General features: G+C 44.9%; 1 protein-coding gene and 1 pseudogene across 1 annotated transcript in view; both read right to left on the bottom strand.

Moving 5' to 3' along the window:
- Positions 1-24,958, bottom strand: part of GMDS (GDP-mannose 4,6-dehydratase) — a 685,335-nt gene that overhangs the window by 98,101 nt on the left and 562,276 nt on the right. The window lies entirely within an intron of this gene.
- LOC142429776 (mitochondrial import inner membrane translocase subunit Tim9 pseudogene) lies at positions 16,294-16,673 on the bottom strand (annotated as a pseudogene).

Below are 24,958 nucleotides of genomic sequence, written 5' to 3'. Positions count from 1 at the left end.
TATATGTACATAAATCTATTTCCCCATCGTCATATATAAATATATTTACATATGCACATGCCTGTATTTAGACCTCTATAAATGTCCTTTGCCTCCTACTTCTTTCTTCTATTTCTTTTTACTTTCCTCTTGTCCAACTATCATGTTCAGCCTTCATTTGCGTTTCAGTAATTCCTCTCAGTTACATTGACTTTGACCAAGCCCTCCTCATCATCTATTTTGGGTCACTTGTTGTTTCCTTGTCCCAGGGTTTGTCAACAACCAGTTCCTTTCCCAAACTTCCACATCTCCCATGTCTCCCCAAACTGTTGGCCCTGTTGTTTTCTCCTCCAGCTTGTTTATCCCGCCTATATTATCTAGATAGACCTGTAGCGATAATAACATGCACAAAAACAAGACTAAGCAAAGCAAAGCAACAAAAGAAAACGAAACAACAAGAACAACAACAAAACCAGTGACTTGGAAAAGAAGAGCCTGTAAATATTTCAAGGTCTGTTTGTTGATCTTACGAGTGTTTTCTGGTCGAGTCTGATGGGGTGCCGCATCCTGGTCCCAAAGTCTATTTTTGCTATTCTTTGGGGACTTCGTTGCCCTGCTCCCCTTGCTGTTCTGTTGTACACCCTTAGTGTTTAGCCTTAGTGTGGTGGAGTCAGAATTTGTTTCTCTAGTCAACCCAGACTAACACAAGGTGAGAAAGAAATAACCCAAACATGGTCCCTGCCCGCCTGGACCTTATTTAAATATTAGGGTAACCTGCCTCTGAGAGCTGCTATCTTAGTACTTGATGGAAGCCAATCACCCTTTTGTTTTACCTTAAATGTTTCTTTAAGATTAGATCATTATTTAGTTCTAGTATTAAAGTCTTTAATGATAATACTCACAGATAAAATGATGAGCAAAGCCAATCAGAAGCTTTCCAAAACAATAGTTCAATGAGTTTTAACAATGAAATGTTAGTTCTATAGATAATATTTAAATATCACCAGTGGAGAAGGTAGTGATGGGTTAAATTCAAGCAAGGGCACAAATGGGACAAAACACATCTGTACAGTGTCCAATACAGAGGTGAAAGCACAAAGTGAAGTAAAACAGTACTTCTACAAAAGCATAAAACCCATTAAACAAAAATGGCCAACTGTGATGCTACGATCCCTTGACTTACGCTCCACCCACGTCTGGACCCTTCTGAAGGCAGCTTGCATTGCTCTGACCCTTCCCCTAAGAACTCTGCGCCCTCTGGTTTACACCACATCAAAAATGGAGAGACTCACATCATGGTCCTTTGAGAGGTTCTTTGGGTTTGAGGGACAAAACAAAGTCTAAAGGGGCAACTTCTGGTAGATGGAGCTCCATTTCCTAATGAAATGCTCCTAAGTCGGCCCTTAATACCTTGGAAGAATGAGCAGGCACATTGTGATGGGAAAAAAAATCCTTGGTACAACCTTGCTGGCTTTTCCCCCAGCAATATCCAATATACCATTTAAAACTTCTTCTTAATAAGCCCCGGAGATTTCCCTATGTCTTTTTAAAAAATCTAGCCAAGATCATTCCCTTGGAATCTCCCAAAAGAGTTGCCATTACCTTCTGAGCTGACCTCTCTGCCTTGGATTTAACGGTCCACTCGGTTCCATCATCTGAATAGCCTAGCATCACCAGGGCACCATCCCATAATCAAATACAGCGAGAGTTCTTCGGAATAAAATATGGATATCCATAGTAGTTGATGCAAGTGAGATGACAAATCATCCTGCATTCGTCTAGGCTAGAATTTGCTGCCTAGTGAGTTATAAGCGCTGTTTTGACTTTTCTAGAGCTTTCTGGACTTTGGAGCCATGCATGCAAGGTTGCAGACTGCGAGGGGCTGGGTGCTAGCAGAGAGTGAAGCCCAGGTGCCCCGGGGAGTGCAGGGGGCTGTGTGCATGCAGCTCAGCCTCGGGAAAATGATGACGCTGCCTAGAACATGTCCTCCACTAAGAGGAGAAGGTGTTGGGCACTGGAGGTGGGTGTGATGGGAGCAACGAGTCTGGTGGTACTGTGGGTCAGTGGCTTAAACGGATCCAGAGGGAAGCTGGGCCTAGCTGTTCCCATAAAGATTTACAGTGTCAGAAACTCCAAAGGCAGTTCAAATGTGTCCTATAAGGTCACTATCCGTTGGAATTGTTTCAGTAGCAGCAGGCTTTTTCTGGGATGTCTGAGCAGGTGGAATGACGGACAAGTCACAAACAAGAGGCAAGGTGAAGCTTCTACACCAAGACATCCTGATTAGTAATGACAAGAGGGGAGGCAGAAGGTCCTTGCAAGGCAACTTGGTATCTCCGCAAGGTTTTCTGTAGAGAAGTGACAGGCTCTGATTCGCACTTCCAAGAAGAAGTGCTCTGGCAACATCACAGCTGGAAGGACAAGCCGGGAGGCCGAGGCACCAGTCTGATGATGGGTAGAGGAGAGCAGGCGTGGGCTCAGTAAAGCTGGTGGCTCAGGGAGGGAGAGGAGCTGATGCCTTCAAGAGACACTCGGAGATAGAATCAAAAGGCTTGGTGATTGATGGAAGGAGGTGAGGGGAAGGGGAAAGGCAAGGGAACATCCTGATTGCTCTTCCTACTTGTTCTCACCTGAGGCTACGTGAGAAATATGTGTGTCTTTCCTCGTGCTTTTCTTTAACTGATGAGAACAATGTTGAGGTCTGTACCTGACATGTTTCTTTTACCTTTTAAAGAAAGCAATACACGTTCATTAGTGCACATTTGAGGACAAGAACATATGGGGAAAACCCCTTACAGGCCCACCATTGTAATGTGGATGCTGGAACCAGGCCTGGACTACACGAAATATTTAAAATAGGTGGTCGAACGATTATTTCTTTCCAATCTTTGTGTCATTTTCTTATATTGCTATGATGATGCTGTTTGCCCATGGTTTGCATTTCTTTTTTTTTTTTTCACTCAACATTTTATTATCCAAAACCACTGCCTTAGGCCAGCTTCCACCCATTAAACGAAAGCTGCACGGAATGGCTCCACAGCACTCCACTGACGGGAAGGCCCACGCTCATTTATTTGCCTATGGTTGCACATTATGTCATCCAACCGATCTCGAGACTCTCAGGAAACTGTCGTACAGGCAGATCCACGTGCTGTATTTTTGGGGAAGGCCAAGCCGTGCTTGGCATCTCTTACCAGCTCCTCGCTGATGACTTTCAGAACCCCTTGCTGTCAACTGAACGGGGCATGGAAACGTTTATAACTGGTGGTTTGTGGACAACAGAGTAGTATTTTAGCAGTTAAATGACTCTCAAGTTTCAGGACTCTCAAATGTTGTTTACCCAACATTTCAATATTATTATTGGTTGGGAATAGAAGGAATTAAAATTACATCTCCAGTGTGCCCACCAGAACCATGTCTCTGCTAACCAGACTTTTTATGTGACTGTAAGAAAGCAAAACCGAGTCATAAGGTTTCAAGGTCAACACATGGGCTGAAAGATGGTGACGGAGGGGGAAAAAAAAAATCTGTCTGCCTATCAATGGCTGAGAAGTAGTTTGAAGTCTCACAGAAGTGGGATAAACAGCCAGTGTTGCTGAGACAACAATGAAGGGCAACTTGCTCCAGGGCTCTGGGGAGGGCGGCACAGCTCAGCTTTCTGGAAGCCCCTGAACCACTGCGCTGCCCAGGAATGACACCGCGATGGGAATGGCTTACAGCCCTCACACAGAAGATCTGATTATAGGATGTCCGATTGCCCTTCCCTGCCCACCCGGCTCTTCCCCACCCACCGTGCCTTCCTGCCAATGGGGCCAGCCTCAGGCAGGAGTCGGGGCGTGAACCCAGATCTGGGTAGTGCTATTGCCAGGGCTCTTCACCCAGTCACAGAGAGTGTGGTGGGGTGAAAACTGTCTTGTTACTTCCAATTCTGAACTTCCTGAGACACGCGCGCTAGTAGCGCCCAGGTTTGGAACTGGGATCGCGCACGTCCGTAGGAAAGTAATTCTATCCATAGTAACTAAGTGCACGGAAGGTGTTGTTATTTGTGTTTTGCTGGTCCTCCCATCACTAAAGGCCTGCTTTCTGGGAGAAAATGTTTTCACGGACTAATTTCGTTGTTGCGATAAGGGACTCGCCTGGAGACTGTGACCCTCTACTCACTTGTGCTTGCGTCAATTCTGACTCATGAGTGGACAAAGGTTCCCCACTTGTTCCCTAAGGCAGACTAGCACTGTGCCCCAGAAGGTTTCAGCTGGCTACGACTTTTTAGAGGTAGTTGGTCGGGTTTCAAATTCCGAGGCCCCTCTGCTATGTGCAGTGCCGAGCGCTTCACTCTGTGTGCCACGCTGAAGTCCTCCTTCCTACTACTTAGTTGCATGGATACCTTCTTTTCGGAAACACTTTCTAGAAACAGGTCAGGCATAGTAAATAACATAAGAATGATCCAATAGGCAAGCCCGCACTTGCTTGTCCAATGTCAAAGGCATGGACTGGAAACCTGCAGAAGGATCGAGCAGGCAAAGTGCCCATGCAAATTTGCAGGGCTGGAAGGCGACCACAGGCTGCAACCCTGCTCTCCATAATGAGAGTCGGGCCGTGAGGTGGACGTGGCCTCTCCATATATCGGTGCTCAAGGTAGAGAGAGAGAGAGAAGCAGCCCGAGGCGGTGGCTTCTCGGCCCTTGTGGGGAGGCAGCATTCCCTGCAATCAGTGAAGCGCACCAAGAGAGGGGCTGAGGCCGGTGAGGGTGAAGGGAAGGGATTAGGGCAATGGGCATGAAGTTGGAATCTGCCTCTGGGAATGCTGTCAGCACAGTGACAGCAGAAAGGACACACACATGACACAGTGTGGGCCCACATATGACGTGCTTAAGATAAAGACCTCATTGTGCAATGCAACCCGAGTGTCGGTACAAAAGGCTCATTGCATCAGATTGCGAGTTAATCCCCTGGCTTAGATCTTGGCAAAAGCAACTTGAGTGGCCTCGAAAATTATACCTGTCCTCAGTGCACTGATAGAATATTCTTTTTTAAACTAAAACCTAGCCGTTTGTCATAGGAGAATCTCTGGGTGGTGGAAACTATCAATACATTTGGCTGCTAAGTGAAAAGTCAAGGGTTTGAATCTACCAAGGGGCACATTAGAAGACATTGTGATCTCCTTCAGCCTTGGAAAGTCCTGAGCAGCACAGTTCTGCTCCGCCACACACTTCTCACCAAGAGCCAGAGTCAACTGGGCAGCAACTGGTTCCTGGCCAGTCACTTGGAAGAATCCCAAAGCACCTGAGAGAAAGGATCATGTCTGCCAGGTGGGCTTTGGGCTTTGATCCCATTCCCTGAGAAACAAGGAAGCAGCCCTGTAGCTTAAGAAACAACAGGCCCGAAGCACTCACGTTCTACTACACTGCATCTTACAGGTTTTGTGTGTGTGTGTGTGGGGGGGGTTCCTTTAAGCTTATAAGAAAACACTGCTCAAAAAGCAAGCTTTAAATGGCCAATAAAATGCATGCTAGTGCTGCATGAAGGGGATAAAGAGGCATTGTCATGTGGCCTGTGAGACTCCCGAGGTGGTCTGTGACCCCTAACACGTAACAAAGTTCTTTAGAAGTCAACACTTTGTGCCTGCCCTGCTCTACACGACACATGAACAGACCCTTGGTCTCCGATGGCCAAGTATACAGTTCCAGGCTGTGAAGTAGGTGAGTTCTCACACTCTGTATGAGAGACGGGGGTTGACTCTTGGCCAGTGCTCCTCAAGCAAGGCCCCCACCTGCCTGTCGGTGGAGGGAGGGAGGTATGTTGCTCTTTGGTTAAACAGGCTTCAGCAGAGCTTCCAGACTTAGACTAAGAAAGATCTGGTCATTTCCTTATGAAAACCAGCCAGGGAATGCCCTGTGGTTCTGTCTGCTACCCATCCTGGGAATGGCTCCGGACCAGGCAGTGCTTTGTTGGGTAGTAGGCAGGGCTGCCATGAGCCGGAGGCCAACCTCAAAGCAGGTAACAAAGACAATGACAACACAATCATCGGGGCTGAAAGGAGGCAGAAGAAGAGCTCTCAGAATCAAAGTGCTCGGTAGGCTGGCTGTGCTGCTGTCAAGGTGCATTCTGCTAGAAGACATGTATCAAGGTCAGGTGTCCTGGGAGGAGATGGGCAGAAAGGCACTGTTTTTGATGGACTCGCCGCATGTGATGCTGAGAGGAACAAGGTGAGCACAATGGCAAACTTTAGCTTGGACACTGACTCTGCCAGGGCCTCAGGGCTTGACCCTAGACAGATCCTCCCACCTCCCCATGTCCTAATTTCTTCCTCTGAAATGAGAATGACAGAGACAGCACTTCTTGGGAAATCATGAGAAATGACAATGAGGTTCTAACAAACAGAAACCGTGCCAAGGAGATGCAGGCATGCATGTGGTCATGCATCTCATACCTCAAACAATGTCCAGGCGACGCTGCCTGCCACCTGAACTGCAAGGCTAGGGAGAACCCTCCAGTGTTCTAGTGATCCATCAAAGGAAGGAAGAGAGAGTGGAGAGCAAACGTCCCTCACCTGGGTCCCCGGGCACCCCCTCGTTTGAGTGCTCTAGCGCTTCATCCCTCTCTGCCAGCGCTATTGCAATGGCTGCTTGTCTCACCGAGTAAAGGGAAATGGAGGAACACATCCAGGACATAGGCTGAAACTTGAACTTATATCTGGGACTATGAGGTATGTCTTAGAACAAGAATTTGAAGTTTGGGAGAAAGAAATGTGAACTCAGGGGAAACGTCTCTTCTTTGCAAACGACCTTTCCAACTGTGAATCAGGACAACTTGGAGAGTGAACAGGGCAGATTATCTAACCTCAGGGAGCTTAAGCCTCAGAGAAAGCAGTTGGATTTACTGGAGATTTATTTCTGGAGATAGTCAATAAAAATTACAGATGTATATAAAACAATGACATAAAATCCCAAACTGTATAGGCAGAGTTAATGCAAATGACTTCATATTTAAAAAAAATTGTTTTTATATTGCCTAAATCTTTGAAGTCAGAGCCCATACTGGGGCTGGAGGAGTCCCAAGAATCACTGCTTGTCAACACCATCCTTGCAGAATCAGGCTGTTTACCTCCACTGTGGTTGTCAAGTCAGCTTCGCCTCTAAACACTCTGCTTCAAATTACCACCCTCTCCCAGACAGGCAAAACATTTGTGTATGCGTGGATTCCTCATAAGCCTAACCACATGATAGCAGAAAACCAAGTGGATATATTCATCAACTGGATCAAGAAAATCAATCACACTGATCAAATGTTGGAAATAGCTAGTGGTCCCTGTTTTTATCCCAGTTCTAGTTGTGGCTTTCCTGCAATCACCAAGCACTCAGAGGCCTATACTCTGTACCATGTACTGGACTGCTTAACTGCAGAGCTCACAGGTCTCAGCGAACAATGGCAGGGCAGAACAATCCAATATGTCTTCATACAAAACATTCTAAAGAGCATCAGCACAGCCACCACTAAACACAACATCCAGGCCCTTCTGGGAAATGACATACTTCCTTCCATGCCAAACTCCTGGGGCCCAGACTTGGGAAAACCAAGGCCATCTGGACACAAGATCTTGACTGCCACATGTCTCTCCCGCCACCTGTCACTTGGTTATGCTGTGGTTAGCGCCACCGCCCTGGTGGCAGAGTGGCTTACACATTGAATTGCTCACCGCAAGATCACCACTCTGAACCCACCGGTTTCCTCCAAGGCTTTTTGCTCCCATGAAAATGGACCTCCTCAGAGTCAACGCCATCTTCTACCACAGTCTCCCAGCAAGGAGGTAGTGAGCCTGCCTGTGCCCCTGAACCATACAGCACCCCCTTTTATTGGTACATCTTAAAGCCACTTTGACAGAAGAGGCCTCACCTCAGCTGGGGTCAGTTTCTCAAGATGGGCGTGGGGGGGGGGAGAGGGGAGAAGGAGAAGAGCAAACAGTTGCTGCCCTACAACACTGTATGAAGGTCACCCCAAATCAGTGGACACTCCCACAAGAGTGATCAGATAACTTTACTAGAAATTCAAGTCCAGGGGTGTAGGGGGGGTGGACATGTCTGTCTTGGAGAAGACAATGACAATTCTGCTGGTGGGTAAACCAGGTGGGGCAACCAGCCATTCGGAAAGAATGCTACTTATACAGAACATTACTTAGACGGACCCCACGGGGCGTTTACACCTATACTATGTTCCCAATTGGACACTTTGGACCTAGTTTCTGTCAAGCCCTTGGTGACCCAAGCTGCATGCTACAGACGGCTGGCCCTTTCGACTCTGTCCTTTCAAGGCACCTGGCATCCTTCCAAGGCTACAACAGAAGGGTCGGCTGTGGTACTTTAAAGTCACCTGTGGCAGATTTAAGGAACTGACATACTCCTTTGGACGTAAGGCTGAAATACCTTAGTGTGAGAAGCAGATGGCTGCTATCCCCAGGTTCCAGTGGTCAAAAGTGCTATCCCAAGGTACACCGAACCCGTGGTCATCGGACTTGGGTCCGGATCTGTTGCTTGGAGGGTGCCCAGTGAACAGGGACCGGGACGACCATATAATTACTGTTCTCATGCTTGCATTGCTTTTTCCTGACAGGTGTCTGGCCGGCATGGCTCTGCCCTTGTGAATGAATGCTAGTGAAAGTCTTGCGCTAACCCCACCCTCATCGTGCGTATATATGTAAGTGGTCCACACACTTAAGCTTTTGACCTGCACAGGTCAACCGTTCATGCATTTTGGTCTGACAAGCAGGCTTTTATATATGTATCATTTCTTTTTCTCAACAGTGTCTTGCATTCTATAGCATTGGCTAAATTAATGATGCTACCAATAGAATTACCATATGCCCCAAGGGGCAGATGTATGTAATGTTCTTTACTATAAAATGCTTTAATGTGACGCGGAAGCTTTTCAGTGCTGCTTCCTCCAAAGCAGGCAGCGGGTTCCTTTTTCGTGGTGGATCAACGAGTGTATCTTTACTGTTTACGGATCCTGATTTGTTAGTCCTGTTAGTCCCCCTTAAATGAGGGTATATTTTAATCGTTTTAAATGGGGGAGTTATCGGTGAGTTCTGTGTGGCCCTGGCGAGGAATTATCAAACCAGCAGAGAAGAAGAGCACTGTGGGAGGATTGGTTGGGGTTAGAAGAAGCCACAAAAGAATGGAGGGCGAAGGCAGGCCTGACCCCCGCTTCATGGCAATAGGCAGTCAGAGGAGGTCGGCGATGGCCTCCCATGCCATCTAGATCACTGGCACTGCACTCGGCAGCCTTTCATTCTGCTGCACCTGGGCTGCCATGAGTCATGGCCCACTCCACAGCAAAAGCATCCCATTGCTATCATCAATGTAACTTTAATCAGGGAACTGAACTTTCATCAGCAAATCGAACATTTTCCATTTCACTACTGGAAGCCCTAGAAGGTCCTGCTTTCATGTTGGGTTGGAACCAACACCCCTGTGAGCCTGTGGTGGTTCTGACTTCAGACTTGCAAAGGGAGGTAAGGACACACCATGTGAGACCAGACAACTCAAAGTCTGAATTACCCACAAAGGGCACTTAGAAAATAAACCCATAAAAGTCTACGCCAAGCTAAGCTAAAATAGAGATGAGAGAAGAACAGTGTCAACTTCATCCTGCTTTGCTCTACATGATTTCCAAGGAAGGAGGACTGCCCTAAAATGAAGTCTAAAACCTGGTGTGGGGAATCGGCTTTCATCTGGTTCTCAAGGAAGTCAAGAAGCCAAAGAGGTTATGAATGACAAAGCAGCCATGCTCGACCCACAGGTTGTGTGCCAATTTGGTTTGAGGATGAGCCCTGCATTTGTAACAGCTTCCAGGGTGACTGTGCGATGCAGCCAGACTCAAGGACACGGGATGAGCGTGGCCACTGTGACGACATAGGAGCTCAGCGGAGTGGTAGTATCCAAGTAGAACGCAATATGTTCCTGGTTGCTTGTATAAGAGTATCTGGAAAATTGACATCCATGAAGAATTTGACTTTTACATTTCTACTCAGCATGAAACAAAGCTGTGGGCACTATGTACAGACCTACTGGCCACTGTTTGCCAAGAGTCAGTGCGCTGCCAGTGCTGGTGGCAGTCCTGTGCAATGCTTGCCCACATTGGATGCAGGCACGCGGATGAGATCAACATGGCTCATCTCGGCGACCTCTGTGGTGGCTGTCAGTCAGCATCTGCCTCGTAGACTTTGTTCCCTGGTGCCCCCACCCGCACGGTCTGGTTCTGGGAAAGTCCTGAGCGGTCATCCTTCTCACTGAACACTATATGGTATGGATGAAAGGCCCGACTGGCCATGTCGGATGCACTCAATCCCTTCGGCTGGGAAGTTGTTTTCATGACACAGTGCATGCCACCACCCATGTTCAGGGCAGGCAAGCCCTACCAACACACCAGCGTCTGGTCAGCGGGCAGCAGAATATGCCCTTAAACCCGGTCAAATGCCTCACCTGATCCTTTTCTAATCCCTGCCACATTTCCTCCGGTTACGGTTCTGGACCGGGGAGCTGCTCTAATCCTCTCCAGCACTGGCAGCAGACTCAGGATCAGGAGAGAAGACTGCAGAGATCAGAGGTGCAGGGCGGAATGCCAGAGAGGGAGATGCTGCTTTTCTCGGGCGCATTCGTTCAGACTCCTGGCGTGGGCAATTCTTTTCTTGGATAATTATCACAGGAGCTTGCAACAATATGGTATCTTTTATCATAAAAGCTCAACATGTCACAAACATTAATTTAACCTCCCACTACTTTGGAGAAGTTTAAGATAGCACCCTTCAATTAGAGGATGGGGAAGCTTATGGGGTGATGTAGAATAAAAGTAAGGGTGCACATAGCTAAAAGCAGAACTTTCCAAGGTGGCATTCTATCTTACTTCGTAGTTATTTTGATGGAAAACATTTTTCTTGTGTTTCTTTCAGGTGAATACACTATTATCACTGCCAATGGCTTATGTTCACCACAATAACTTAAAATAATAATAATTTTAAAATCACCGAAAGAGCCCCACAGCCGATATTCCAAACCTACTGTCCAGAGTGTGAGTTGAGAACATGAACTGTGAGTCAAGTGAATAGAAGACGCAGTGGTCAATCATCAGGTCATGTTCACACACATACAGGCTTTAGTTTGAAGTCTGTGATGCAGTCCACAAAGTCTAAAGGTTTCAGAAGTGAAGTTCAACGGAGGGAAAAATTCAATTATAAGATAATGCGCTCATGCGGGAGTGGGGAGCGTGGAGGGAGGGGAAAAAAAGAGGACCTGATGCAAAGGACTTAAGTGGAGAGCAAATGCTTTGAAAATGATTACAGAAAAGAATGTACAGATGTGCTTTATACAATTGATGTATGTATATGTATGGATTATGATAAGAGTTGTATGAGCCCCTAATAAAATGTTTTAAAAAAAGATACTTGGAGGGGAGGAAACAGGGGAGAGGAAAGAAAGGAAGGAGGCAGATTTATTTATTTGCTTCCAGAAGAGAACAACATCATGTAGAAGGAGGAAGAGGAAAGTGTCTCTAGCAAGTCATCAAGTTGTTTAGTTTGGATATCAGTAGAGGTTGATGGCATAACTATCTCCATGTGATTTAGATGCTTTAGTTGGGGATGGTTAAGGAGGGGGCGTGGGCAGCAGAAAGCCTGGCAGTGGCCACATGGCTGGTGGGGGAGACCGTAGGGGAGCTGGCTGGAATTCTCGCTACTGTGTCAAGCCAGGGAGTTAGAGCCCTGGAACCTCTCTATTCACCCAAAGGTCCTCAAACTGCCAATACAAGACTATGATTCAGGACTAAGAAATGGGAAACATGCAACTATTTCAGAATGCTTAAGTAGACACGCAATTGAGTTTGTTTTATGCTTTCTGGAGTAACCCAAATGACAGAGGGTAAGCATGAGTCTTTTTATAATTGTTAAATAAAACTCGATGAAAGTAATTTGCTTAGCTACCGTTATTCTCAATGGGATGAATGGACCCTAGGATGTGCAGAATTATTATTTTTTCTCTGTCAGACTCCACATGTGACATGGGGCCAAGTCCTTGCCGTCCTTGCCATGCCCAGTGCCCATACCCACCCACCCACCCAGGGAGCTGGCATTCAGGCCGTTTACTCAATGTCTCCTACCCAGTGACTTCCGCCAACTCTCATCACCTCCCTTCCCAGGTGAAAAAGGAGACAATACATTGGCATCAACAGCCTTACAGCCTTTCAGCACAAGTGGGAGGTACTGATTCATAATGATACTATTTCATATGACCAATCAACAAACAGGCTTAAATCAATGGATTTCCCTATATAGATGTACACACAGAAGCACAAAAAGCCACCGGACACTCACACACAATGACACACCACACAAACACTGACACACAAAAACATATGTGCACATTAACTCACACACACATACACATACTCAACACACACAGTCACATATATAACATACCCATACACAAATGGAATTAAAAATAATGGAATGTTCCAGAACTTTCATGCTCATAATATGGCGCGCGCGCGTGCACATACACACACACACACACACACACACACAAAGGAGCTTCAAAAAGTTCATGGAAGAAGCTCATATCTTTTCCTTGGACATTCTGAAGTCCTCTCTTATAACTCAGACAACTGCTTTAGACAATATATCCAAAGTCTTGTCCTGACCATTTGACTGGATTTATGACCAAAAGTACACAAGCTGTGCTAGGAGAAGCCTTTTAAAGCCCAATACTTATTACTGAAACATCTGTGAAAAAACACTGTCCTTAATGACTATCGCTTCCCTTAGCTGTTCATATATTAAATTCCTGGTCTACACTGCAACAGCAGAGGCAGAAAAACACTCAAGATTCCAAGTAAGGATAGGATTCTAAAGGGCTGTCAGATATTGGCAGCCTGGTAAAATACCAGCATTGCAGGCATCTACTGATGGAGGCTTATGCCTCCCATTTTTATCCAGAGTGTTTTGGAGAAAGGCAGAGAAGTGTGCAATGGACTACCGGAAGTTAAAAAACCCCCAAACACAGTTCCCTATTGCCACGCTCCTTCTGACTCATAGTGACCCTAAGGAGAGTGTAGAACTGCTCCACAGGGTTTCCAGGGCTATCCAGCTCCACAGAAGGGAGCAGACGGCCTCATCTCTCTCCTGTGGTGTGACTAGTGGACTTGAACTGCTGACCTTTCACTTAGCAGCCCAACACTTAGCCCGCTTGGCCTACGGAGCTCCTTGGGGATAAAACCAACAGAATGCTTAAATATCTGGTGGAAGAGTGAGTTATAGGTTGGGTTTCTGACAGCAAGGTTAGAGCTGGAAACAGCTGTCCCGAGGGAGAAAGACGAGGCTTTCTCCTCCTGTGAGGAGCTACAGGCTCAGAGACCCATGGGACAGCTCCACTGTTCTGTAAGGCGGCTGTGCACTGGAATTGACAGTGGTCAAAGTGAGATGCTGAAAGGTAGCTGGTGGCATGGATACAGGCTCAGAGTAGCTGCTGATGAGACACCTCTTATTAACCAGTCAAAACCCATTATGCCTTGGTTGGTAGGTAAACGTCAGACGGATGAAACCTAGGCTGACTTTTGCATCCTCAGTGTGACTGGAGCAGCCTTCCAGAAACTGCTGAGAGGCTGGGATAGTTCCCATTGGGGAGCGTGCATGCCTCGAAGCACCGTGTAGATGCCAGTGCCCCCATGTTCTTTGGGTCCAAAGAGCAGACTGGGCTATAGTATCATCATCATTAGCTCATTCTATGGAAAACAATTTGTCTATGATGACTGGAGCTGGGATAGATTTAAAAAGAAGCTTTAGGGAGGGGGGAAGGGAAACAGATAGAGCCTAAGATAATATGAGATTCAGAAAAGATGAAGAAAGACGGAAAAGCCGGCAAAAGAACAATGGGGATATAAGCAGGGGGTGGAGAAAGAGAACTCATGAAAAGGGGACAAACACCCAAACTCCTTGTTATCGATCGAGTTGATTCTGACTCATAGTGACCGTATAGGACAGAGTAGAACTGCCTTTGTGGGGTTTTCCAGAGTGTCACTCTTTAAGAGCGTAGAGAGCCCCGTCTTTTTCCTGTGGGGTGGCTGGTGGTCTCAAACTGCTGACCTGGTGGTTAGCAGCCCAGCATTTAACCCGCTATGCCACTAAGGTGTTTGATGAAAAGAGGATACACAGAAACTAATGAACATCTTCCCATAGCATCTCATATGAAGAGACTTAAAGGATTTGGGGGGGGAAATAAAGTTAAAAGAGAATTTTTTCCCCTCCACAAACTTTTTGAAGCCCATTCCTATAGAAGGGATGAGAAAATATGTTTGCATATATTTTACATGTTAGAATGGATTGCTAGCTGTCTGCTCCCCCCAGCTGGCTGGAACGCATGATGACTCCTCTCTGATGGTATGCACCTACATTCATTCATCACCCCCACAATGTGCCAAGCACTCTCTGAGGTGCGTCTAGTATCGTTCCTGCTCCCAAGCTTACAGACCCAGGTGGAAATGACACATCCCTGGATCACATGACGAGTGCGTCAGAATAGGCACGTGCCTGCTCTGTCCAAGTGAACAGAAGAAGAGCTTGTCTAGGGGCTGTGTTAGGTGCAGGGTCTGTTTCTATAGACCCATTGCCATTGTTTGGAAAATACTCACTGCTGGGTTATAGTGGAAAAAAAAACCCAAAACAAGATGTAGCTAGGAATTTTGAAAATATTTCTAAGCATCTGAGAGCTGGGAATAGGAGGTATTGAAGTTTATGTCTATTAAATTTCTAATGCAAGGCAGTAGGACATATTCAGGTGACCAAGATTTCTGATAAATTTTAGGATTTCAATCAAGGGAATACATAGGTAATTTTGTAACCTTTCATAATGAAAACCGACACCTCTCAACCTCTTAGTAACTTGCCTGAGAGAAAACTTGACATGTTCTCTGACAACTGTCTTTACACGTTCCAGGCAGGGATAGTTTTCTTGGCTGACCTATTTTCAACAACCCATAGAAAGAAATTGAATTAAAAATGTACAGTGTCCTTTTAAAACTACTGTACATTCTCAACAGAAGTTCTGTAACACAGGGGAATCTTTAATTTTAATGTTGAGGAATATGTTAAAAACAAAAAGAGTCATATTTAGACTTATCTGGGCATCACTGGGTAAGGACCCATGCTTATGGTATAAACAAACATTTCCCATGAGTATAAGACATTCTTGACTTTTGCTTTTTACTCACTAAAACAGCTGGGAATGGTCAAGGACACAACATTTGTAAAACTCAATGGAACAGGTGAGGATACAATTTTTTAGAATGTGAGCCTGTCAGGGATCAGGTGGCAGGTATAGAAAGAAAAGATAGTGGCCACATGAAATAGAAGGACGACATGGGCTTGGTTGTAAGACTCATGATGACAAGATAGGGGTAGAGGGACGATGAATACAAAGGAATCGGACAGCTGTTCAGGTCGATGCACGGACGCGCCGGGGGAGCAGCGAAATAGGCTGGGGAGTGAATGACAGGCCACAGAATTGTCCAGGGTAGTCTGTGGTGATCAAGCTCATCGGTGCGCACCATCTTTTCTTCTTTTTCTCCTTCTCCTTCTCCTTATTTTCACACTCCTCGCAGGCCTACCAGCCAGTCTCTCCCCATGACAGGGAGTCCACATACCCGCGGCTTTGTCGATGCTGTTGAAATGTTCCTCTTCCTTTCTTTCAAACAAAACACAAACCAAACCTACTGCCTTCCAGTAGATTCCAACTCACAGCGACCCTCTAGGGATTTCCAAGATGATAAATGTTTTGGGAGCAGATAGCCCGCCCCTCCACACCCCCTCTCCCAGGGACGCTGGAATGCTCTGGGGAGAGGAGGGGAGGTGGTGCAAGCACAGAAGCCACCTTATCCTGGCCTATGGGCTACAGTGCAACAGATTTTAATTGCCGGGGGCTGGGGGTGGGCGTGCGGTGGTGGGGACAGAGGTAGCACTGAGCAATTGTTTTCTGAAAAGGGGACCGTAGGCCAAATAAACTGGGTGTTTCCTCAGATGTGCTGTGCTCTCACTTTGTTTTGTTTTGTTTTTTGAAGAAACAATAGTTTATTTTTCTAATCAATTGACCAAGCTGCAGAATCTTAAGCCTTCAACAAGTGTTGCCTCTTAATATTCCCAGTGACCAAGACCTTCTGTGTGATTATTCCTGGCGCGTAACAGCTGGTTCTCCAGTGATTCCCATTTGCCAGATGGTGGCATTTTCTCCAGTGAAGCCTCATTCCAGGGCAACATCACCCCCAAGTCTGGCCTTATCTAGGGTGGCTGGCCAAGGAGGCCTGCTAGAGCTTCATTCGGCTGAGTATGATATTCCTGAAATCTCATGGATATTCTTTGTGTCATTTTTAAATACCATACATTCTTGTGTATAAGTCAAGTTTTTTCCAGCACATTTTTAAAGGCAGTTTTTGTGGTAAAATTAGGTGCCTCGGTTGATATTCGGGTCAGCTCATGCTCGAGTATGTAGGGTACTTCTGTAAGTAATGCTGTGCACACGTAGTCTCTTCAAGTTTGCCTTCTCTTGTTGTGGAGTCTTTAGCACAGTCCGAAAGGCAGGTTTCTGTAAGTTTGTTGTATGTGCCAAGACGTTCCTGAAACGGTTTTATCTGATCGGCCTCTGGTACGCGCGCAGCCATATTCTTGTGGTGTGTTGCAGCCACCTTTTCTGATGCAAGAGTGTCCTTTCTGTTCATGAATAACAGCGGTTCAAGCTTTTCTTGAACCAGCAAGCCTGAGTTCTTACCTGGGAGAGGGCTGTTGGCCCGGTATTCTGTCTAGAGAGGATCCCCACTCTCCTGCCTAGGTAAGGAGAGTCTCTTAACCACAGGTTCCTGCATCTGATACCAATAGAGAGAGTCTAGGGCACTTCCCTGACAGCAGAGTTTGTGGGCAGGGAGGTGTTTGGTTGTTTTTTTTTTAATGTCTTGAATGGGTGTTCTTTTTCCCTTCCTTTTTAATTTTAATAAATCATTTTATTGGGGACTCTTACAGTTCTTATAACAATCCACACATCAATTGTATCGAGATATGCCCTCCCTTATAGTTGCCCAAGCACATGGTATCTTTTAAGGGTGCCTTTTCAGTGCGTTTATTATGAAACACAAATTGAGAAGGAGTAGAGTCTTCTATTTATTTTTTTCTTCTTGATGTAATTAAAATGTGCTTTCCCAAAAGAAAACACTGTGATGCAACCACGGTTCAAAGTGATGAAATATTATCTGCCAAGAGAATACCCTCACCTTTTGCAGATCTCGTCTGAGAACCCTAACACTTCCAGAAGGAACCAGTTCTGCCAACACCTGGATTCGAGCCCAGTGGAGCATAATTCAAACTGCTGACCATCAGAGAAGGGAGCCCACATGCTTGTGTTGTTTAAAGTCGCGAAGTATGAAGTCAGAGCAATAGAAAAATCCACATAGACTGTACATGTGATATCCAACTGTCTCTGAGAAACAAAGATTTGGGCAAGAAGAATTGGCAAATAAATCTAGAGACATATGATGGCCTACAGTCTTATCTTTGGTGACTGCTTTCCAGTCTGTGGAGAACACTTGCATCTTCGACACAGAACTCGTTGGATCGCACAACCTGTCGAGGCACCTAGAGACCCACAGGACAGTTCATGTAGAGTAAGAACAGTGGGTCACCAACTCCGGATAGCTTCCTCCCTCTTACCATGACCATCGTCTTTTTTCTCTGGATGAAGAAGCACAGAGCTGATAGGACTAAGTAGCAAATGATCTTTTCTGCGTGAAGCTGTATGGTAATAAAATATTTAAATTAAACAAAATCTCAAGAGTTGGAAAACCCTAAGTATCCTTTCAGGAGCTGTCTTTTGATAACTAATGATTTCACAAGAGTATATAAATGATGATGATAATTAATGCTGCTGATGGTAATAAAAACAATAATATGTGGGGCAAAGTACCTTATACTTATATCAATCCTTTCATCTTCAAGAATTTTAAAATGCTTTAGAACCTGACTTCCAGGACGTATCAATGTGAAATTGAGCCTCTGCTTGCCTCTGAAACTCAGTTTTCCCTGGGCTGACACGTAATATTTCTGTCCCTGAATGGAAATTCGTGAGGATTAATTAGCCCTTTAAAGGTTTAAGGAGCCTTGAAGACAAGGGGTCTAGTGGGAAACACATTAGCCTGACCTTATGGCTCATGGATCCCAGTGCATAGTTTGTAAATTTTTTCCCACCTTCTCAAAATGTGTTTCTGAGACTAATTTCCTGAAATGAGAACTTTCCCGACCTTTGGACAAACTTCCTGTGCGTGCGCTTCTTTTCCACCTTGAAATGCTTCCCTTTGGGGATTTCACCTCAGGACTTCAACTCTCACCTCTGGCATATCTAGTCCCAGGCCTGGCGGGTCTCTCATACTTGAGACTTCTCGCCCCGCCTACCTACATACAAAGGCACCTCCAGTGGAGGAAAACTCATCGTCACCTTCTACCTGAAAACCAAGCTTTCTTCCCGGGTCTCTGAGCTGGGTCACACCCTTGCCACCTCTGCACTGCCCTTCACTGTTCAGCCATTTGAGCTGGGAGCCACCTTCAGCTCTCCATTCTCTTTTACAAATCACCTTCCAATCAGATCTTTAATTCTGTGGTCTCCAATTTTGAAATGTCTTGGCATCTCTCGCTGTTTTTCCCATTGCCACCACCTGCTTTAGTGTGTCCTCATTACCTCCCCATAGATGGTTCTAATATCCTCTGCATCTCCTCATTTGGTGGGCAGGGACTTTATCTCAGTCAGTGTAATATTTTGAACAGAGCTGGGCCAAGACTTTCTCCCATGATGAGGATTCATTAGACATTTTTTATACTGAATTCTAAAACCCAGATCATCTGAGGCTATTTTATGAAGGTCAGTCTAAATCACAGAAACCTTTATTAAGCAAAAGTAACAAAATATAAAGCTACTGTTCTCGACACATGCCCCATGTAAGTGGAAATGCATAGGACAACGGTGTCTCCATCTCTGTAAACCCTTCCTCAAAGCACTCTGCGCTCTTGCGTTTACACCTGAGTCAAAATGGAAATTTGGGCATCCTGGAGGGACTCAAATCAGATTCCTCTATTTGGGGGAATCAAAAAGAAGTCCAAAGGGGAAAGATCAGGGTTGTATGATCGATGGGATAAGGTTTTCTAAGAAAAATTTCAGAGGACATTCCTTGCTACCTTTGAAGCATGAGCAGACTCATTGTCCAGATGGGAAAAACAAAACAGAACAAAAAACGAAATAATCTCTTGGGTGCAAATTTCTTGGCCTTTTTCTCGCCAGTGCTGTTTAAAATTTTTCTAATATTTCTTCCCAATAAGTCCTCATGATTATTGTTTCATTTGGGAAGTTATATCAGGATTATCTCTTGGGAATCCCCCCCAAATGGTTAAAATGTCTGAGCTCACCTCTCTGCTTTCAATTTAATTGTCTCAGCAGATGCACTTAGAAAGCATTGTTTTGGCCGGACCTTCTTTTTGAAGGCACCCTAGTAAGACTAAGACCAGTGTATTATGGAATAAACGTGCCTACAGCTATCAGTTGATCAGAGTTTAAATGTGTTTTGTTTACAATAAACCCACGCAGTTACGAACAGGGACCCCAGCAGCAATACTTTTTGACTCACCCTCTTCTCGATATGACATATTTCTTAGAAACTGAAGGTACATAAAAATGATCTATTAAATGTATTCATATGTATTTCTGGAGGAACAGAGAAACTTGTAGTACCTAGCCATCTCCCCATTCCTCACTGAAGATACTCAGATACCAGGGTTTCATGAAGCCGTATGTATTTGCTGTAGCTAGGAAACTAGCAAACTTAGCACAACATTGTAAAAGACATATCATGGATTTGGGTCTACAGGATGGTGCTGGGTCTTTATTGGCAGGCCAACATATGAGACATCATTGCCTAACAGGTACATCAGAGCCACTGAGTTAGCAAGTCAGAACAGTAGATACAATCAGTTGGAGGCCAATGGTACACGTAGTCAGACATGCTTTCAACTTTGTAAGTCGATGCAGGAGTTGAAGAAACCAGTAAGTCATATACCATGGGTGCAGGGTGTGGGGCAAGAAGAGTTATCTCCAATGCGATAGATACAGAGAGGTGCTTAAGTTGATACACCTGGTCATCAATTGTGATGGCCAGTTTGTGATGTCCACAAAGCAACTATCTCCGAGTGAACAATGTGCTAGAGGGAAGAAAGAAAAAAGAAACATGTGGGTGAGGAATAATTAACTTTATCGGGAGCATGCAGTAGAATAGGGTGAAGGAAGGAAACTATAGATAAAATTGTATGTGAAATATTCATGAAGATATTTTTTTGAATTGCAGTTCATTTAGAAGATAAATATACTTGCTGGAACAGAAAGAACACTGTTGATTTGTTGAAAGCAAATCAAAGCCAAATTCCAGGGAATAAGTGTTTTTTAGATTCCAGAAAGTGGATCTAATTGGCTAGAGCTGTGAAATAAAGAGGGACCAGGCAACCGTATCAGTGATGGATGAGACTCCCATCAGTAATTCTATCCTTTGAGACCTTCACCAAGGCTAGTTCATATAGAAGCAGACAGGATCGCCTAACTCTTTTTTTAGGGAAAGTTGCTGCAGGTGCGAAAACAAATGTCCCAGATGCGAAATAATTTTGGAAATTATTGTGTAGATGCTAACAGGTCAAGACTAGATGATCAATGAGTATAGTCCTTCCTCACCTGGATGGCTTTTTGGAAACAGGCACAGATGTGATTGGTGTAAGTAATGAAAGCAAGCATTAGTACTAAGGACCCCAGAAAACATTGGGAAAATGACATATTTAGAAAATAAATATTTCTAAACCGGGAAAGGTATATAGTCATGCATAGTCATAAACATTTGTGAACTTTTATAGAACATTATCATTCAAATCTGGATCTAATCATAAGAAGGGAACCTTCCAGGAAAAAAATCCAAGGAAGGGAGGGGAATTAAAGTAGGTAGACAATTCCTATCTCATTAGAGATGACACTCTCAAGGGAGACAGGAACGGGGAAAGAAGACAAGCTCGCCGGGGGAGGGGGGAATGTTGTATGCCTCTGGGGCGCGCCTACTGAAGTCTCAAAAACAGACAGTGGGATATTTAGGAATCAGTTGAAGAGACTGAAACGTCAAGCTCTTTTGGTTAAGTCCAAGGATGGACAAGGGCAGGAGAGGCCCTTGCGATTAAGGAAGGATATAAAGATTAGTATGAGTAGCCTAAGAGGGAGGCTTAAGTATATATAAACAGTGACTTAAAGATAATAAACTATGTATTAAACACTAATAGTAAGACATTCAGAGAATAATTACAAAACAGGAAGCACTGTGGCCAGCCCTCCGTGACAGCATTGCGCTCCACTGTGACCTGATAGCCATGACAGCTGAGTGCTAGGGGCCAGCATTGGAAGGGACCTTCACTTAAAGGACAGGGAGTGTCGAAGGGAAGTGGCCCTTAGAATGCCCTCTCTCCATCCTTGCCCCAGCTACCACCAGTCAGTGAAAGGAGAATAGTTAAAAAAAAAAAAAAAGCAGCAGCAGCAGAAGGGTCGGCTGAGAGCCTGGGAGGCTGCCTCTCTCAGGAAAGGAACAGATTAACGGGCTTCTGACAGTTACAGAGATGAAGAGATAGGAGCTGGAGGATCCAATTTCCGGCGGAGGCTAGGGAAGTGTGAGAAAGCAAGGAGATGAGCTCCAGGAGAAAGGCTGGGCCTTCAGGACAAAGGGCAAGCCTGGGGAGCATGGGCGGGCTTCACCGTGGGCTCCCAGAGCCCAGCAGAGGGAAGCTCTGCCTGGCGTTTACCCCAGCCCTCTGGTGACAGATCGGATTCCTGAGGTCTGCAGAGTGTTATGTTGCCTTCTTCCAAACGGGGCCATGAGATCGAATGAGCAATTACGGGCCGTTTAGCTGAACATAATTTATACTAGAGACTTTGTGTGTGTAGCTGACTTGCTAGGGATGTTGCAGCTGTGCTAGAAACAGGCTCCATGATTTTATTGGAGGAAGATGTCTTTAAGCTTGTTAGACTTCTTTGAAGTTACTGCTTTTCAGTAACTTTCCCCCTTCCTATCTCTAATTATTAGGGGTGACTAAAAGCCATGTAGGTAAATAAAACAAGCTGATAACAAGAACACCTTAGAAATCCGAAGGAAAGAAAAAGCAGTGCTGAAGGCCAGTGGCTTAGCAAGGAAAAGAATTAGTTCAGATGAGTTAGTAAAGTGACGGTTCTTCGTATAAATGTTTGATTTCAATGTGAGCCTGTGATTTGGACCCTCAACCCATTACCCACAGTTACCTATAGTCAAAATGATGGGGTTTTTTTTTGCACTAAAATAAGCAATTTTCAAAATAGTTTGTTTTTTAGGTGGATTTGCTATTTGATGTATATACCAATTAATGAAGTACCAACTACTTTATTAATCCTCCCCTGGTTAGCTTTCCACGGGAAAAGTCTCAAATAAAAAGAAAACACCTTTGTACTTATTTTTGAAGCTGCAACATATTTAATTTTATGTTAGATTTTGAAAAAATTTCAGCTTTTACACACTGATTTGGGACTCCAACAACCCTTTATCTGGCCTTGTCATAATAAAGCATCAAGGTTGATGGGTAAATTTAGAGCTGGCCAGCTTCTGGAAGCTACCTTTGTTACCCTGCCATCCCACGACCATCTGTGCTTACTTTTAACTAAGTAAAGAGCGAAGATAACATTTTCCAAATTTATACGGTATTTCTGTACCACCCTACAGCCATCACAACCTTCAGAAAAATGACCGAAAGGATGAAGATCAAGATAAAATAAACAGTAAAGGCCAAAGTACATCTTTATGTCTGTTAGGAGCCTTGCTTATACCTTGTCATCTAACTTTTACTTGTTAGTCAATGTGAATCACTGATGATGTTTTTCTTTTCAAAAGGTACTGGATTTCAGGACCTGATAGATACGGATAGATACTTTCTCCTTGGGCATGAGGCATGTCTGCCATGTTCCTCATTAGTGTGAAGGGGTACCCCAAAAAACCTGGAATTTTTTTTCAAAGCTATGGATTAAAATATTTTTTACAAAGCAACCTTATCACCTTCAAAGTACTCTCCATGACACTTAATACATTTGTCAAATCTGTGATTCCATTCTTGGAAACATTTTTCAAACTCATCTGTTTGGATGGCTGACAGCACCTCCCTCATTTTTTTCTTCACCTCATCTAAATGGTCAAATTGCTACCCTTTCATGCCCTCTCCATTTGTGGAAACAAAAAGAAGTCATACGGAATGAAGTCAGGTGAGCAAGGTGCATGGGGCAAGAGAGGTATGCTGGGTATTTTTGCCCAAAATGGGCTAACTGGGAATGCTGTGTGAGCAGGAACGTTGTATTGGTGGCAAAACCAGTCCCCCTGTCTGCCACGAGTCAGGCCATTTTTGTTGCATGCAAGCTTTTCAGAACCTCTAAATAGAAAACTTGATTAACAGTCTGACCTGGTGGAATGAACTCCAAATGCATTATGAGTAGACATTTTCATCTGTCTGGGAAGTTGACAAATATCCAGAATGAGGTTTATCATCAATTGACATTTCATCTTTTGGGAAACAAGAAAATTACTTGTGCACTTGAGTTTTTCCCACAGGGCTGTCCTTGTAAGCTTTGTTCAACATCACCAAAGTTTCGTGGGATTTTTCCCGAGCAGGAAACAAAATTTCACATCTGTATGCTGTTCTCTTTAATGGGACATCACAAGAAACAGAGGTTCGAGTGAAACTGCTTTTATGAAAATTCACTGTGATCAGAGAGAACCTTTCTAGGTGATGCCACTGTGTGTATTAACTCAGAGCGAGTTGTTCAGGGCTAGTCTATTGGGAAAAACACATATTGCAATAGGTCCACTCTGCCTAGCACAATTCCTTTTTTTCTTTTTGGTGGTGGTGGGGTGGTACCCCCACCTATTCCCCAGGCCTGGCACACTGTGTGATGATACAAGGTGCCTTCAAAACGTTCATGGAACCCATCCATTATCTTCTCATGTCGTTTCTCTGTGAACGTTTAAAAGCTCTCTCATATCTGGTGAGTGAACAAGTCGACATTAACAACAGCAACCGCATTGGGTGCTCACTGTGTGGACCCAGCCACACCATCAATCATGGCAATGGAGCAGGGTGAGGCAACGCTCTCACATGCTGCGCATACAGTTGTTGTGAGTGGGAGCTGAGCTGATGTGACAGTCAACAACAACAATATGCCAGGCATGGAAATGAACACTTTGTATTCACCAACTCCACCAGTTCTCCATCCCTTCTTTGAGAGGAGTTCTATCAGAAACTTACGGTGGTTGAGGCCATTTCAATCACAGTGACTCTTACTAAGGCCATTGCAAGAAACCAAACCAAACTCTCTGCCACCCAGTCAATGCGATGTATCAGGACTCTATAGAGCAGGGGAGTACGGCCGCCGTGAGTGTCCCAGACTGTTAACTCTGTATAGAAGTAAAAAGCCTCACCTTTCTCCCACAGAGTTGCTAGTGGTTTCAAACTGCTGTCCTTGCAGTTAGCAGCCCAATGCATAACCCCTATGCCATCAGCGCACCTTTTCACAAAGACACCAAAAAATAAAGTAACCTGTCTAAGGCCACACAGCTAGCAGTTGACACCACACACTCTTAATCACACTGCTACTTTCCCTCCATGAATGAATGATGTAATGGATTTATAAGCAAATGCATGCACACAAATGCAACTATACCCAAGGCTGACATTTTAGGAGGCATAGAATTAAAATATTATTATAGGCATGGCCCCGTAATGGAATTCAAGACAGTGGGTAATTTCAGTTCTAATTTCCAGGATCAAACTCTTCTCCTTTACAGCGGCAACACTGCTTACCTTTGAAATGGAACTCTGG

This window comes from Tenrec ecaudatus, chromosome 1 (assembly GCF_050624435.1).
Source record: "Tenrec ecaudatus isolate mTenEca1 chromosome 1, mTenEca1.hap1, whole genome shotgun sequence".
In the NCBI taxonomy this organism is placed as follows: domain Eukaryota; kingdom Metazoa; phylum Chordata; class Mammalia; order Afrosoricida; family Tenrecidae; genus Tenrec; species Tenrec ecaudatus.
Note: the sequence above shows the minus strand (reverse complement) of the source record. Positions and strands in the feature narration are given on the sequence as shown.